This window comes from Pteronotus mesoamericanus, unplaced genomic scaffold, assembly GCF_021234165.1.
Source record: "Pteronotus mesoamericanus isolate MK-2021 breed Mesoamerican mustached bat unplaced genomic scaffold, CSHL_Meso_final contig_20, whole genome shotgun sequence".
NCBI classification, from domain to species: domain Eukaryota; kingdom Metazoa; phylum Chordata; class Mammalia; order Chiroptera; family Mormoopidae; genus Pteronotus; species Pteronotus mesoamericanus.
In genome coordinates this window covers 69,427,986-69,440,483 of record NW_026555085.1, presented here as the reverse complement: position 1 = coordinate 69,440,483, position 12,498 = coordinate 69,427,986, and positions in this window count along the sequence as shown.

The window sequence follows — 12,498 nt, the reverse complement described above, 5'->3', positions numbered from 1 at the left end:
AGTCCAGCTGAAGAAGCATTTGAGCAACCACCTTGTGCCAGATGGTATACTAAATACAAAGGAACAGATCAAGGCATCATTTCTGATTTCAAAGAGCTCAAAATCCAGGGGGAGACATTCACATACAGACATCTCCAACTCAGTATGGGAATTCTATTATTGTAATCTGTGTAGGACATTCTAACAGTATAGTGAGGTGGCACTTTGCCATCCTAGAGATGATGGGAAGGTTACACAGAAGACCACATAAAGGATATGATGTTTAGGTAGAATCCTGAAAGATGAATAAGAGTTAGCTAATCAAAGAAAGTACAGAAAGCTGTTCCAGATAAAGGGGAAAAGCAGGAGCAACCACGGAAAGTATGTTGAGGGAAGTAGAGTTACTTTGGCATTACTAGAGAGGAGTGCTCTTTTGTATGTAGAGGTTGGGTCATGAATGAATGCCAAAGACTGGAGTTGTTTTATAAGAAGCTTAGGTCTTCATCATGTGGTTAGAAGGTGGCCATCAAAGTATGTGGCAGAAAGCTAACAGGTTCAAAGTTTTCTTTTAGGAAGATCACTCTGATACAAGGTAGCAGATGGAGTCTAGATGGGGGAAGATGAGGATCTATACCAAGAATAGAATGGAGAATTTGTATATTTAATCAAACTATATAGGAGGTGATAATTTATTTGAAGTAGTTGGTGAAGGATGAAGTATAGGCTTCCAGTTTGGCTTATTGAAGGCTGACATGGAATACAGGACTGATGTGGAATAAAACTGAGTGTTCAAAAGGATAGTGTCATTGTCGACTTGTAACCCATTTGTTGTGAACCTGATGAAATCTGGCTCCTAGTTACACCACTCTGCTGAAATTGTCACAAAAAAGTTACCTATGACTTTTTATTTGTCAAATTCAATGGTCATTAATCACATGTGTGGTATAATTCCTCCTTAATTTTTTTCTTCATTCTCATGATATTTTAAAGCTTTCAATGATCAACATTCTTCAGTCTGATGAGAAGGCTCTCTTGGTCCTGCTCTGACATCCATGATCATTTAGTTTTGGTCTTTGTTGCTGGTAAGTCTTCCTTCACTTTACTGTTAAATGTGTGTATTCCAGAGAGTTCCAGCCTCAATCTAAATATCTTTTCTTTCAACCCCCTCTCTTGCTACATTATTATCTAACTTCATACCTTAACTATGACCCAGACACTTCCCAAAATGAGATGGTCCAGACCAATCTCTAACCAACCCACCTGCTTGTCCTTCTAACACTTCAAAGTCAATTCTTCAATTCATTATTTTCTTCTCCCAACTCTACCTCCTCCTGTTTTCCATTTCTCAGCATGCTGTGCTACCTTTGGACTAAGTGGAACCTTGGGATTCATCCTATCCATCCCTGATGCCATTCTATGCATCACCCTTCTACATGATGTCTTTAATTTTCTACCCCCTGAATTTCCTCAGAACCTCGCTATGATCCTTATCCCTTTCATTGCTTCCTTCACCTAGGCTGGCAACATCTCTTTCACAGATTGTTGCAATAACCTTCTAATTTGACTCTGGTCTCTCAATGTTTCATCCCAAACTAGAGAAGGTCTCACTAAACCTTCCACTCATTTCCACTAGACATGTTTATATAACGTAAAAACTCTTTGTTTTACTCAGTTGTTTTAAGACCTGCCAAAAGTCCTAATTTACTGCTTAGCCTAAATTTATTCATGTACCATACAATGATAATCTCTCATAAAATTGTTAAGGATATAAAATATTCTGATGTACATGACCGTGTTTAGGAATGAGCAGTCTGTTTGTGATTTCACTGACCCATTGCTCTGTTGATATGAAAACAGTTTCTCCTATTGACATGAGAGCAAAGCTGCAGTACAGCTTCCAGATTCTTGAATGTGATCACACAAAACAGAAATCCCAGCAGTGCTGTGTCAATAGAACAATAAAAGGAATATTGTTTCATAAGAGTTGTGAGTTTTAATATAATTACATAGCTCTCAACAATTATTCCAAAAGAAAAAAATGCTACTCAACGTAAGAAATTAAGTTCTGAATTCCATGAAGCAAAAATGACATCCATGCCATCATGTAAATCACACATCTAAGAAAATGACCACTGTACTTTTAATTTTTCAGGTTAACTTTTGAGGCTTTTAAAATCAAGAGATGATTTAAGTTAAATGATTTACTTACTCTTTTTGGAATAAAGAGTTTCCTCTTTTTTATTATAAAAACAATATCTAAATATTTTAAAGAAATAAGAAAATAAAACTAAGCAAAAAAGAATGTACAAAAAAGGACCCCAATTGTATAACCAACCAATAATCCTCGATTGTATTACCAGTCAGTTCCTTATAGGTTGTCTTAATCAAGTCCAAATCATTATTCAGACAGAAACTTTCCAATTGCTTTAGACAAACTGATCTAGGGGTACAGGGAAGCACTTACAGTTCTATGACAGACTGATTCATGTAGTTATCCCATTATCCTGCTTGCAGAAACACACATACAAGAATATTGTTCAAATGCAGGGGTTGGGGAATAATGCACATTGTACCACAGCCTTTTTGGCAGAATGAGATCAGAAGCCACTCAGCCCAAGTTGCAAGGATGTCAGAACAAGTTCCAAGAGTAATTGTTATCTGTTTACTCTGGGTTTTAGAAAGTCCACCCTCATGTCCTGGCAGGTGTGGCTCAGCTAGTTGGAGCAAGGTCCCATAGACCAACAGGTCATGGATTCAATTCCTGGTCAGGGTACATAACCAGGCTTCCAGTTGGATCCCCAGTCAGGGCACGTATAGGAAGGCAGCTGATGGATGTTTCTCTCCCACGTTGATGCTCCTCTCTCGCGCCCGCGCCCTCTCTCTAAAAGCAATAAAACAAATGCCCTAGTATGAGAACTGAAAAAATAAAAATAAAAAATTCAGAAGCCCACCTCCCAAATGGGTACTTAAAAACATGTTGAAAGGGTAAGTTTAATATTCTCATAAATATTCTTGATATGTTGGTCAGCAGAGAAATTTAGTGATTTCTTTACAACCTTTTCCTCTAATAATTGAGCGTTCATTGCTCTTGAGCTATCTTTAACCCAAAATTTCATACAGGACCTCATTGCCACTGTCAGCAAAATAAGACACATGCCAAGTTAGAGGGACAAAAAATTAACTCAAAACTAGGGTTAAAAAAAGGATGTCTAGTCACTGGGTCATACATCTGGAACTAATGTAATATTGTATGTCAACTATTGTAGAAAATTAAACAAAATATTTAAAGTAGAAAAATAAAGATAGAGACTAAACATATGAACAATTAAAGATGGAAGGGATTGTGACATTAAAAGAAAAGAAGTATGCCCTTGCGGCTGACGGGCCTGGGTAAATCCCTCCCATTGACCTGCCAACAGCAATCAAGTCTCAACTACACGAGGAGGGTATACTCAGCCCACATGAAGGATGCACCTCAATTACCCAGCTTGGGTGATAGGGAAAGCTCTTCCACATGACCCTATAGGACACCTACTACATTAGGCCATGCTACCAAGACAGGAAGCTATAGTAGCTCTACCTGATACATAGAAACAAACACAGGAAGGCTGCTAAAAATGAGGAGACAAAGAAATACGGCCCCAATGAAAGAACAGATCAAAACTTCAGAAAAAGAACTAAACAAAAGAGACTTTGCAGGCTAGAAGGGATTGGCAAGAAATATTCAAAGACATGAAAAGCAGAGACCTATGGCCAAGATTGCTCAACCCAGCAAAGCTACCATTTAGAATCAAAGGGCAGATAAAGAGCTTCCCAGACAAAAAAAAATAATAATAATGTAGCTCATCGTCACCAAGCCATTGTTATATGAAATGTTAATGGACTTATAGGAGAAAAAGATTAAAACTATGAACAATAAAGCAGCAATAAATACATGCATATCTCAACAATTGAATCTAAAAAAACAAACTAAACAAACAAAAACAGAGACAGAATCATGGATACAGAGAGCATTTTGACGGGTGACAGATAGGGGGAGGTGTGTGGGGGAATGGGTGAAGCTGTGAGGGGATTAGGACGTACAAACAGGTAGTTACAGAATCGCCATGGGGATGTAAAGTCCAGTACAGGAAATGGAGTAGCCAAAGAACTTACATGCGTGACCCACAGACATGAACAAAGGTGTGGCGATTGCCTGAGGGAGTGGGGGTGTGAGTGTAAGGATCCAAAGGGGAAAAGTTGGGGCAACTATAACAAAAAAAAATCAATAAATTAAATATATAAAAAATCTGAAGTGAATTTTATTTAAAATATATATTTAATAAAAATCTCAAAATAAATATTATAAAATAAATATATAGTGAAACAAGGCAGATAACTGAAATAAAGTCTTGGAATAGTGGCTGCTCTTGTACTAAATTCAGTACTGAGCACTCATGGCAAACAAAAGGAGTGGACACGCCAGCCCTCAACAGGCACGCCCCACAGTAATGTTGAAAAAGTCACAGTGTAAGAGGCTTGTTTTCTGGTCTTTGGCTCCCTCTGACTGAGCCAAAGAGTCCATCTGATTCCTTTCTGTCCTTGGAGGGAGACAGAAACACTCTCCCAGATTTTAACTTGTGAATGGTAAGGTTCCAGTCATCATCTTTCTTGTTACATGAGGACACCCGTTTGAAGCAGAAGAAAATGAGTTCAAAATGAAAAGTAAAGTAGAACCAAGGAAAGGAAAGGAGGCAGGAGAGGAAAGTGGGGAGGAGAGGGGAAGGGAAGGGGAAGAAAAAGGAGAGGAAGAGAGTGATTTGAGCATCTTTGTTCAGCTGTGCTTAAAACTGAACTATCCTTAAACTATTGACTATGAGAGCCAACACATTTTTTTCCTTCAGCATATTTTTCTCAGATTTCTATTGTTTGAAATGAAAGGTCGTGATTAAAACATTTTTACTTCACACCACTGGCTATATTTTCCCATCTGTAAAATGAAAAGGAATGAAATAAATTTATCTCAAATTTTCCTTTCAAATCTAAAATTCCATAGTTTTAACTAGATTAATGCGTGAACTTCTGAACAGTGGTACTATCTGACCTATGGTGGCACTCAGAATTCCTGGCAATGAGTAGGCTTTCAATAACTATTTCTTATAGTCTATTAAAAGAACAGGCTGGACATTCTCTAAACATATCCTTTTATAAAGCATTTACCTTTGATATTTTTGTTTGCTTATTTCCTATCTGTGTCCCTAATAAAGCTGTGTCAGATACCTGCTCACAAGTTTCTCTTTTCTGGGAAGGGAGCTAAATAATGTAGTTAAATTACTAAATGTGTTTAATCACTAACTGAGAAATATGCATTGTACTGTAAATTTGATTCCATGGGAAATATAATACTCCAAAAGTTATTTATTATTGACATAATCCAAGCTAGAGAAAAATATTATAATTTATATAAAGTATAATAATATAATAATAAATTATTAATTATATAATCATTCTATCATAATGAAGCTTTAGATTTAATATTTCTTGCTTTCAGTCCATAGAAAACATAAAAAGTAAAAGAATTTATTGGGTCAATAGGTTTTTTAAAAAGTATAAGCCCAGTTTTGGAACTTTAGCTCATGGTTCTGCTAATGTCAGGACTTTTCTTTTTCAGGTATCTTTACCTCCCTTCCTAAAAATATGTATAATGTAATTGACCCTCCAGGTTCAGAGAAAAAATAACAAATCACTTTGCTAAACACATAGGAGTTCTTTTATTGCTCTCTTCCAAGACAGTGTGTATAGTGTGCTAGGGCTAACTCTAAGAATCAGGTGTACAACTCATCCAGAATGAGTTTAGCAAGGACTTAAGTCACTGCTTGCAACGAGGGTCTATTGGAAGCTGAGAAAATATAAGTTACTAGTTAGATGCACAACTTCCAGTGGTTATGAAGACAAGAAAACTTAACTATCCTATTTTCACTGGGCGTGGGTGAGAGGAATTGCTATATAAAAGCTATGTTCAGTAATTCTCGGTATTCACATAGTGTATACATTTGTAAATCACACACATTTCTATCTTCTGGTACTTAAATTTTTCTCTATAACCATACACAAAGAGTTTGGGTGGGAAAAGCAGAGAGAATGGGGTCCTTAAAAGTGTTGGAAGAAGAAATGCCTTATGCATACACTATTCCACTGAAGCTCCTTGCCAGGAACACTATGTAAGTGTGTCCTTGTGCTTGCTACTATTACCTCTAGGTAGTAACTTGAACATCTCAAAAATATTTCTTGATATTGTTACCAAGTCTTAACTGTACTTTAGTTTTCTTATGTGAAGAAATGATGATAAAAATACTTGCCCTGTCTACTGCATAAGGTTCTCATAATGATCCAAAGAGATAATGCACAGTAAAGTGCTTTGAAAGCTATAAATCACTATTCAAAATATTATTACTATCCTCATCACTGTTATTATTTGTTTTCACAACAATCTTGTGAGGCTGGTAACTATTACTAAGGAGGAAATTAAGGAACAGTAAGATTACATGTTTTGCCTGAAGTCAAACAGCTATTTGGTAGCCAAGATGTTATGAGTTCAGACACCCTTACCTATTACTACACCATACAAATTTGTGTACACTGAAAATCAGAAGAAGAAGAGATTTCCAGAGTTGTATATGAAGATGTTTAAATTTTTTTTAATTTAATAATCTTACAGACATCCATGTCAAACAATCAGATTAAAATCATAAACCTGTTTTTCCAGTAAATCAATCAAAACCAGATATGGAAAAAAACAGATACGGTAGTCTTAGACCTTGAAAATTTGTTAAATTTACAGAACAACTTTTGGGGGCCCACAATCAAAGAAATAGTCTCTGATTTAGCAATTCCTCTGCTAAGAATTTAAAGTTCAGGAATAAAATCTCAACTACTCATATATCTTTTTTTTTTTTACAGGATATTCTTTGTAACAATCTTTATAATAATTTTTAAAAGTTAAAATTTTAAACACCTTAAACATCTATAAAGAATTCACTATATACTGGAACATTTGTTAGATAAAAGATTGTTCAATTATTTGAAAAAGTGAGATGTTTATATAAATGGATATTAAAAGAGCCTGCCATTCATTGTAAATGATAGAAACCAACAGCAGAATAGTATAATTTTTGCATATATAGAGGAAAAAAGCATCTAACTGACAATACTAATACTAGCATCCCCTCAAGAGTGCATGATTGAGTAGACTCACTTTCTATGTTTCATTGTTGTTTGAATTTTCATAACAATGAGCGTATTTTATTTCAGTATAAAGAATTAAATAAATAATAACTTCCTAACCAGTCCATTTGCTGATTTTTTATCTCAGTGAAAATTGTGTTTTATAAATAAAAATAGAAAAATAAGTGATAAAGAATACTCTAAAACAGAATGATACTGATAAAGATAAAATTAGAAATAATCTGTGTCCACCATAAAAATAAAATAAAATATAACCTATCTTTATAACAATCTAATATGACATTGCTTAAAAAGAGAAATTTAAAGATTAGGCTGCACAATAGATGTTGCTTATGAAATCATAAGTAAAATTTTTAAAATATTATGGGTACTCTAATTAGAATTCTATAAATATGGATAAAGATTCTACAGAGAAATAGAAAATATTTGTGCTCTGAATATATGAATATGGGATAATTTTATGTTACCTTTAATGTTATTTTAGCAATATCTATTTAAGTAACCTAATAACCTAATGGAGTATATTGAAACTTACAGATGATGAGTACTGTGTTCTCATCAACTTGCAACTCTATTACTGCTAGTTAGGGAGAAAGTATACACTATCAAGTAAATGTAATAAATGTGAACTGGATGCCATAAAGCACAATTGTTTTCTAATAAATAAATGCCAGCTTCAATTGTCTGGAGGCTGAGAGGGAAAAAAAAAACTTGAAAGAATGCAATGCCTGAAACCACATCTATTTTTAGTGGAAAGGTTATTACAGATTACCTATTAGATTTACTTTTGAGGGGGTGGGGGTATGACACTAAGCTCATAATTTGATTCCAGGCACATCACATAACTAATTGATAGTTCTAGCAAAATGGTAGGCTCACACTTTCTTCTGACATTTGGGAATAGTCTATACTTAGAATTTTTAACTCCAAAAAAAGAAAAGACAAAAAGTACATGTATTTGAGATTCAGAATACAGACTGTGAGTTAATTGAGGGCAAGGACAGAACTTCTCCTCTTCATATTCCTAGAATTTAATTAAGTGCCCATATTCTGTCCGGGTGTTTGTAGAACAATTTGAACTATTACTGCCACCTGGTGGGCAGTTGCATTTTTACTTTTTACTTACAGACAATGCCGGCATGGGCAAAAGTAGGTTTACAGCTTCATGTGAAAGTATTATCATTTATTAATTATTGTATTATGTATTTCTATCATAACTGTAAACCTAATTTCTCCTACACTTGTATGACTGGAACAAAGACCCTTGTGGAATACTTGTAGAACAATTTCATGTTAAACACTAATATTGATGCTTCCATTTTGTCCAATACTGACAAATATAGTCATGAAACTAAAATATATATTTTACTACTTTACCAAACATAAGAAAATTAATAAATAAAAATTCAAAGATAAATTCTTAGAAGCAAAGAATTTTTTTTTCCTATCTTACAGTTCTATGACTAGCAAACTTCTGGTTAAGAATGATAGTTCCCTGGTGACTAACAGTGGGGAGGGTGGGTGGGCGGAGGTGGAGGCAGGTAGACAGGGGATAAATGATGATGTAAAACTATAAAATTAAAAAATTTAAAAAATAAGTAAAAAAAGAATGAGTGTCCTTCTAAGAAATCTATTGGCTAATTGAAATTCATCAGTATATCAAAAATAATACAACTTAACAAGCAGCTTTTAATCCAAAGGGCCAGTTTGCTAATGTAATAATGTCATTTTATCTGAAAAAAAGTATAGAATCTCTTTTAATAAGTTATACTCTTTTATTCTTTTAAAAATATTCTTGCAAATTAAGAATACGAGAAACATTCTTTATCTGATCAAATCTATCTACTTATATTGGGTTGAATAGTACCTCCCCAACTCCAAATTCACATTTTCTGGAACCTATGAATGTGACCATATTTGAAAATGAGATCCTTGCAGATGTAATCTGGTTAAGATATAGTCATGCTGGGTTAAGGGGTGCCCCAAATCCAGTATTACTGAGGTACTTATAAGAAGGAAATTTGGAAACAGAGATAAATGCAGGGGAGAAGGTGATGTAAAGATAGAGGCAGAAATTGGAATGATACATTTATAACCAAGAACACCAAGAAATGCTAGAAACCGCCAGAAGCTGGAAGAGGAAAGGAAGCATTCTTCCTTATAGTCTTTGGATGAAGCATGGCCCTGCAAGCACCTTGATTTTGAACTTCTAGCCTCCAGAACTGAAAGAGCAAATTGGTATTGTTTTTTAGGCACTCTGATTGTGATAATTTGTGATGGTAACCTTAGAAAACTAATATTCCACCCCAACTTTCAAGCCATTGTCTTAGCCCATTCCGGCTGCTATAACAAAAAAACAAACAAACAAACAAAAAAAACCCTAAACTAGATGACTTATAAACAGCAAACATTTATTTCTCATAGTTTTGGAGCCTGGGAAATCCAAGATCAAGTTGCTGGCAGAGTCCATATCTGCTAAAATCCCTCTTCCTAAATGGCCCTCTTTTTACTGTAACCTCACACAGCAGAAGAGACAGGGGAGTTCTTTTGGTCATTTTCAATAAAAGTACTAATCCCATCCCCAAGGGCTTCATGCTCGTGACCTAATGACCTCCCAAAGGACCCACCTCATCATACCACCATTTTGGCCTTTAGGGATGTCAACACAGAAAATTGGAAGGGGGCGCAGGAAATGAGGATATAAACATTCAGACCACAGCACCAATATTAGGCTTCATGGTGAAATGTTAAAAGTTTCCTCATTAAATTCAGGGGCAAAATCCACTATTCTATCTTCTCATAAACAGTGTTCTGTAGGTCACAGCCAATGATTACAAGGAGATATAAAGGTGGGAAGGAAAGAAACTGAAACATCTTAAGTATTCATAAGGCAACTGAATGTTGGAGGGGGCAAGAGAGAGGGATGGAGAAGAGATTCTTTTCTCTCACTTCAAAGAAATTTTGAAAGAACCGCTTGGAGAACTTGACACGTGCACCCTGGAGTTGAACCCATGACTGTGGAATTTAAATGCAAATGGTCGTGGCTAGGGCAATGAAGAAGAGATGTATCAGAGCAAGCTCTAACTCCACTCGTGGGGGGAGGTGCAGCAAGGCATCTCCCAGGAACCTCCGCAGAGCACCTTCTTACTTAGAAAAAAAGTCAGCTGGTAACACCCATCAAAGACAGAGAGTGCCAACCTCAGATCACCAAAAATTCTCTTCAGCAAGACCTTTCTTCTGCTTTTCCTCTTCTCCCAGCATTTCTTGTTTCCAAATTTGAAGAATCCCTAGAGGAAAATTGGAAAAAGCAAGGGGTCGGAGCCAGTCAGAGCATCAAGAGAAGCATAAAGTGAGGAGGTGATGGAGAAGAAACTGACCACACCCTTCTTTTAGCGGGTTTTCATCTTAAAATAGAACTGAGCTCAGAGAGGGAAGCAAGTGTAATTTTAAGGAAGTTCAGAATATTTACCTCACAGGGCTGAACGTGGTGTACGACTGAGGCTTCAGCAAGCCCAGGTGGCCTAGGGTTTGATGAATCAGTCTATCTAATTACAGGTTTCTGTATTAAGAAATCCACTTGCCTTGTAGATGCCATACCCTCCAATCAATTTTATAAATAATACAGTTAAAACGTTAGCCTTCTGTCAGCAAACTTCTTTATTTCTCAATTGGTTTAAAATTGGCAGGAAATAGAAGTATTATTTATTGGGCTTCCTCAAGTATCCCAATAGTCTACAGTTAGAATAGTAGCTATAAAGTCTGTATTTTGGGACCTGTTACTGAGTTTAACATTTCTCTTTTTGTATACTATTATATGATTCACATTTTAATTTTTCTCTAAAATTTCATATTATTTTTCTTTGGGCATTTTTTTGTGCATTTTTGTGCACTGTGATCGAGATTCATCTTATGCTTAATTATAGCCAATTACTCCATGAGGCAGGATATTTTTCATTCATGTGTAACCAAATTTATTCTGTAAAGGCAATTAAGATAGTATACATAAGCGTGACCTCACAATTTAATTGTTCATAAAGCACTTACACAACTACCAAGGGCTGCAAGCACTTCTTTAATGGCCTCTTAGAACAGCCTAGTTTTTCATGAGCTAGCTGTCCAGATTTTAGATGACTACTAGAGGAAGCTACGAAGCACTTCGAACTCAGAATATAATGGTAGTAACAGAAGCAAAGACTAATTAACACTTAGGTACGTACATCTCCATCCATTTAATCTTTTTTTGCATGAGCTTAACAGAACTTTATTACTGAATAATACATGTCATCATGTCAATGTCATAAATTCTTTTGTTTCAGAGTTTGTATTTAGTCACAATACACATAAGACAAAAATTGAGTATACATTCAAGGAAACAGTTGTTTTACAGATTTTTAATGCTTAATTTTTGGATAGCCTAGTAGGGATAACTCTTGGATATGTAGTAGTACATATTTAATCTATTCTTTCTGGTTGAATGAAAGAATGAAGAAATTAATGATTTTTCACCTCTTTCATACTTTGTCTCTTAGGCTATCCAGTTCAACCTTGAAAAATTCCCCTAGATTTTGGTTTTTAACCCAAACCAGACCACTTGTTGGAGTGCTCTGATAATTTAGGTGAGTTGTGGTAATAGTGTGCTGCTAATTGTATTTAACAAATTCTCTTGTATATCTTCATTATCATTATCATAAATAATATTAAGTTTTTATTTGTAAATGGTGAGGTAATAGGGAATGGGGAAATGTGCAAAAAAAATAAAAAAAATTTAATCTCAGCTTTGTAACTTTGTAACTAATCTCAGCTTTGCCTGAGCACTCAGCACTGAAAATTAGAAATCAGTATGAGCAACCCCCAAATAAAAAGGTCTGAAACAGAAGAGGAAATTCTTTTAATAACTTGGGTAGTATTTTTGTTTTTTTGGTTTTTTTATTTCTGAGCAGGAGAAACATTGAAATAGGCCAATTACTATTTCTGAGAAAATATGAGCTTATAAACCAAGAGAGAGACAAGCAGCTGAGAGAATCTGAAGAAGAATTGTACAAACCCATGCAGGACAAGAAGTAACCGTCTTAAGGGAATTTGGGGTGGCATCATTCACATCATGCTTATGAAAGAACAGCCTTCTTGATTTGTAACCATAGAGATAAAGTATTATATTGTACATTTATAATGGGTGTGATTAATTTTGCAAGACCCTTCCCTATGCATGTGTGTATGTGTCTGCGTCTGCGTCTGCGTATGTGAAGGGTGGCGTGGGCCTGGGAGCTGGAGAAGTACTAGTCAGTCATCATAAAA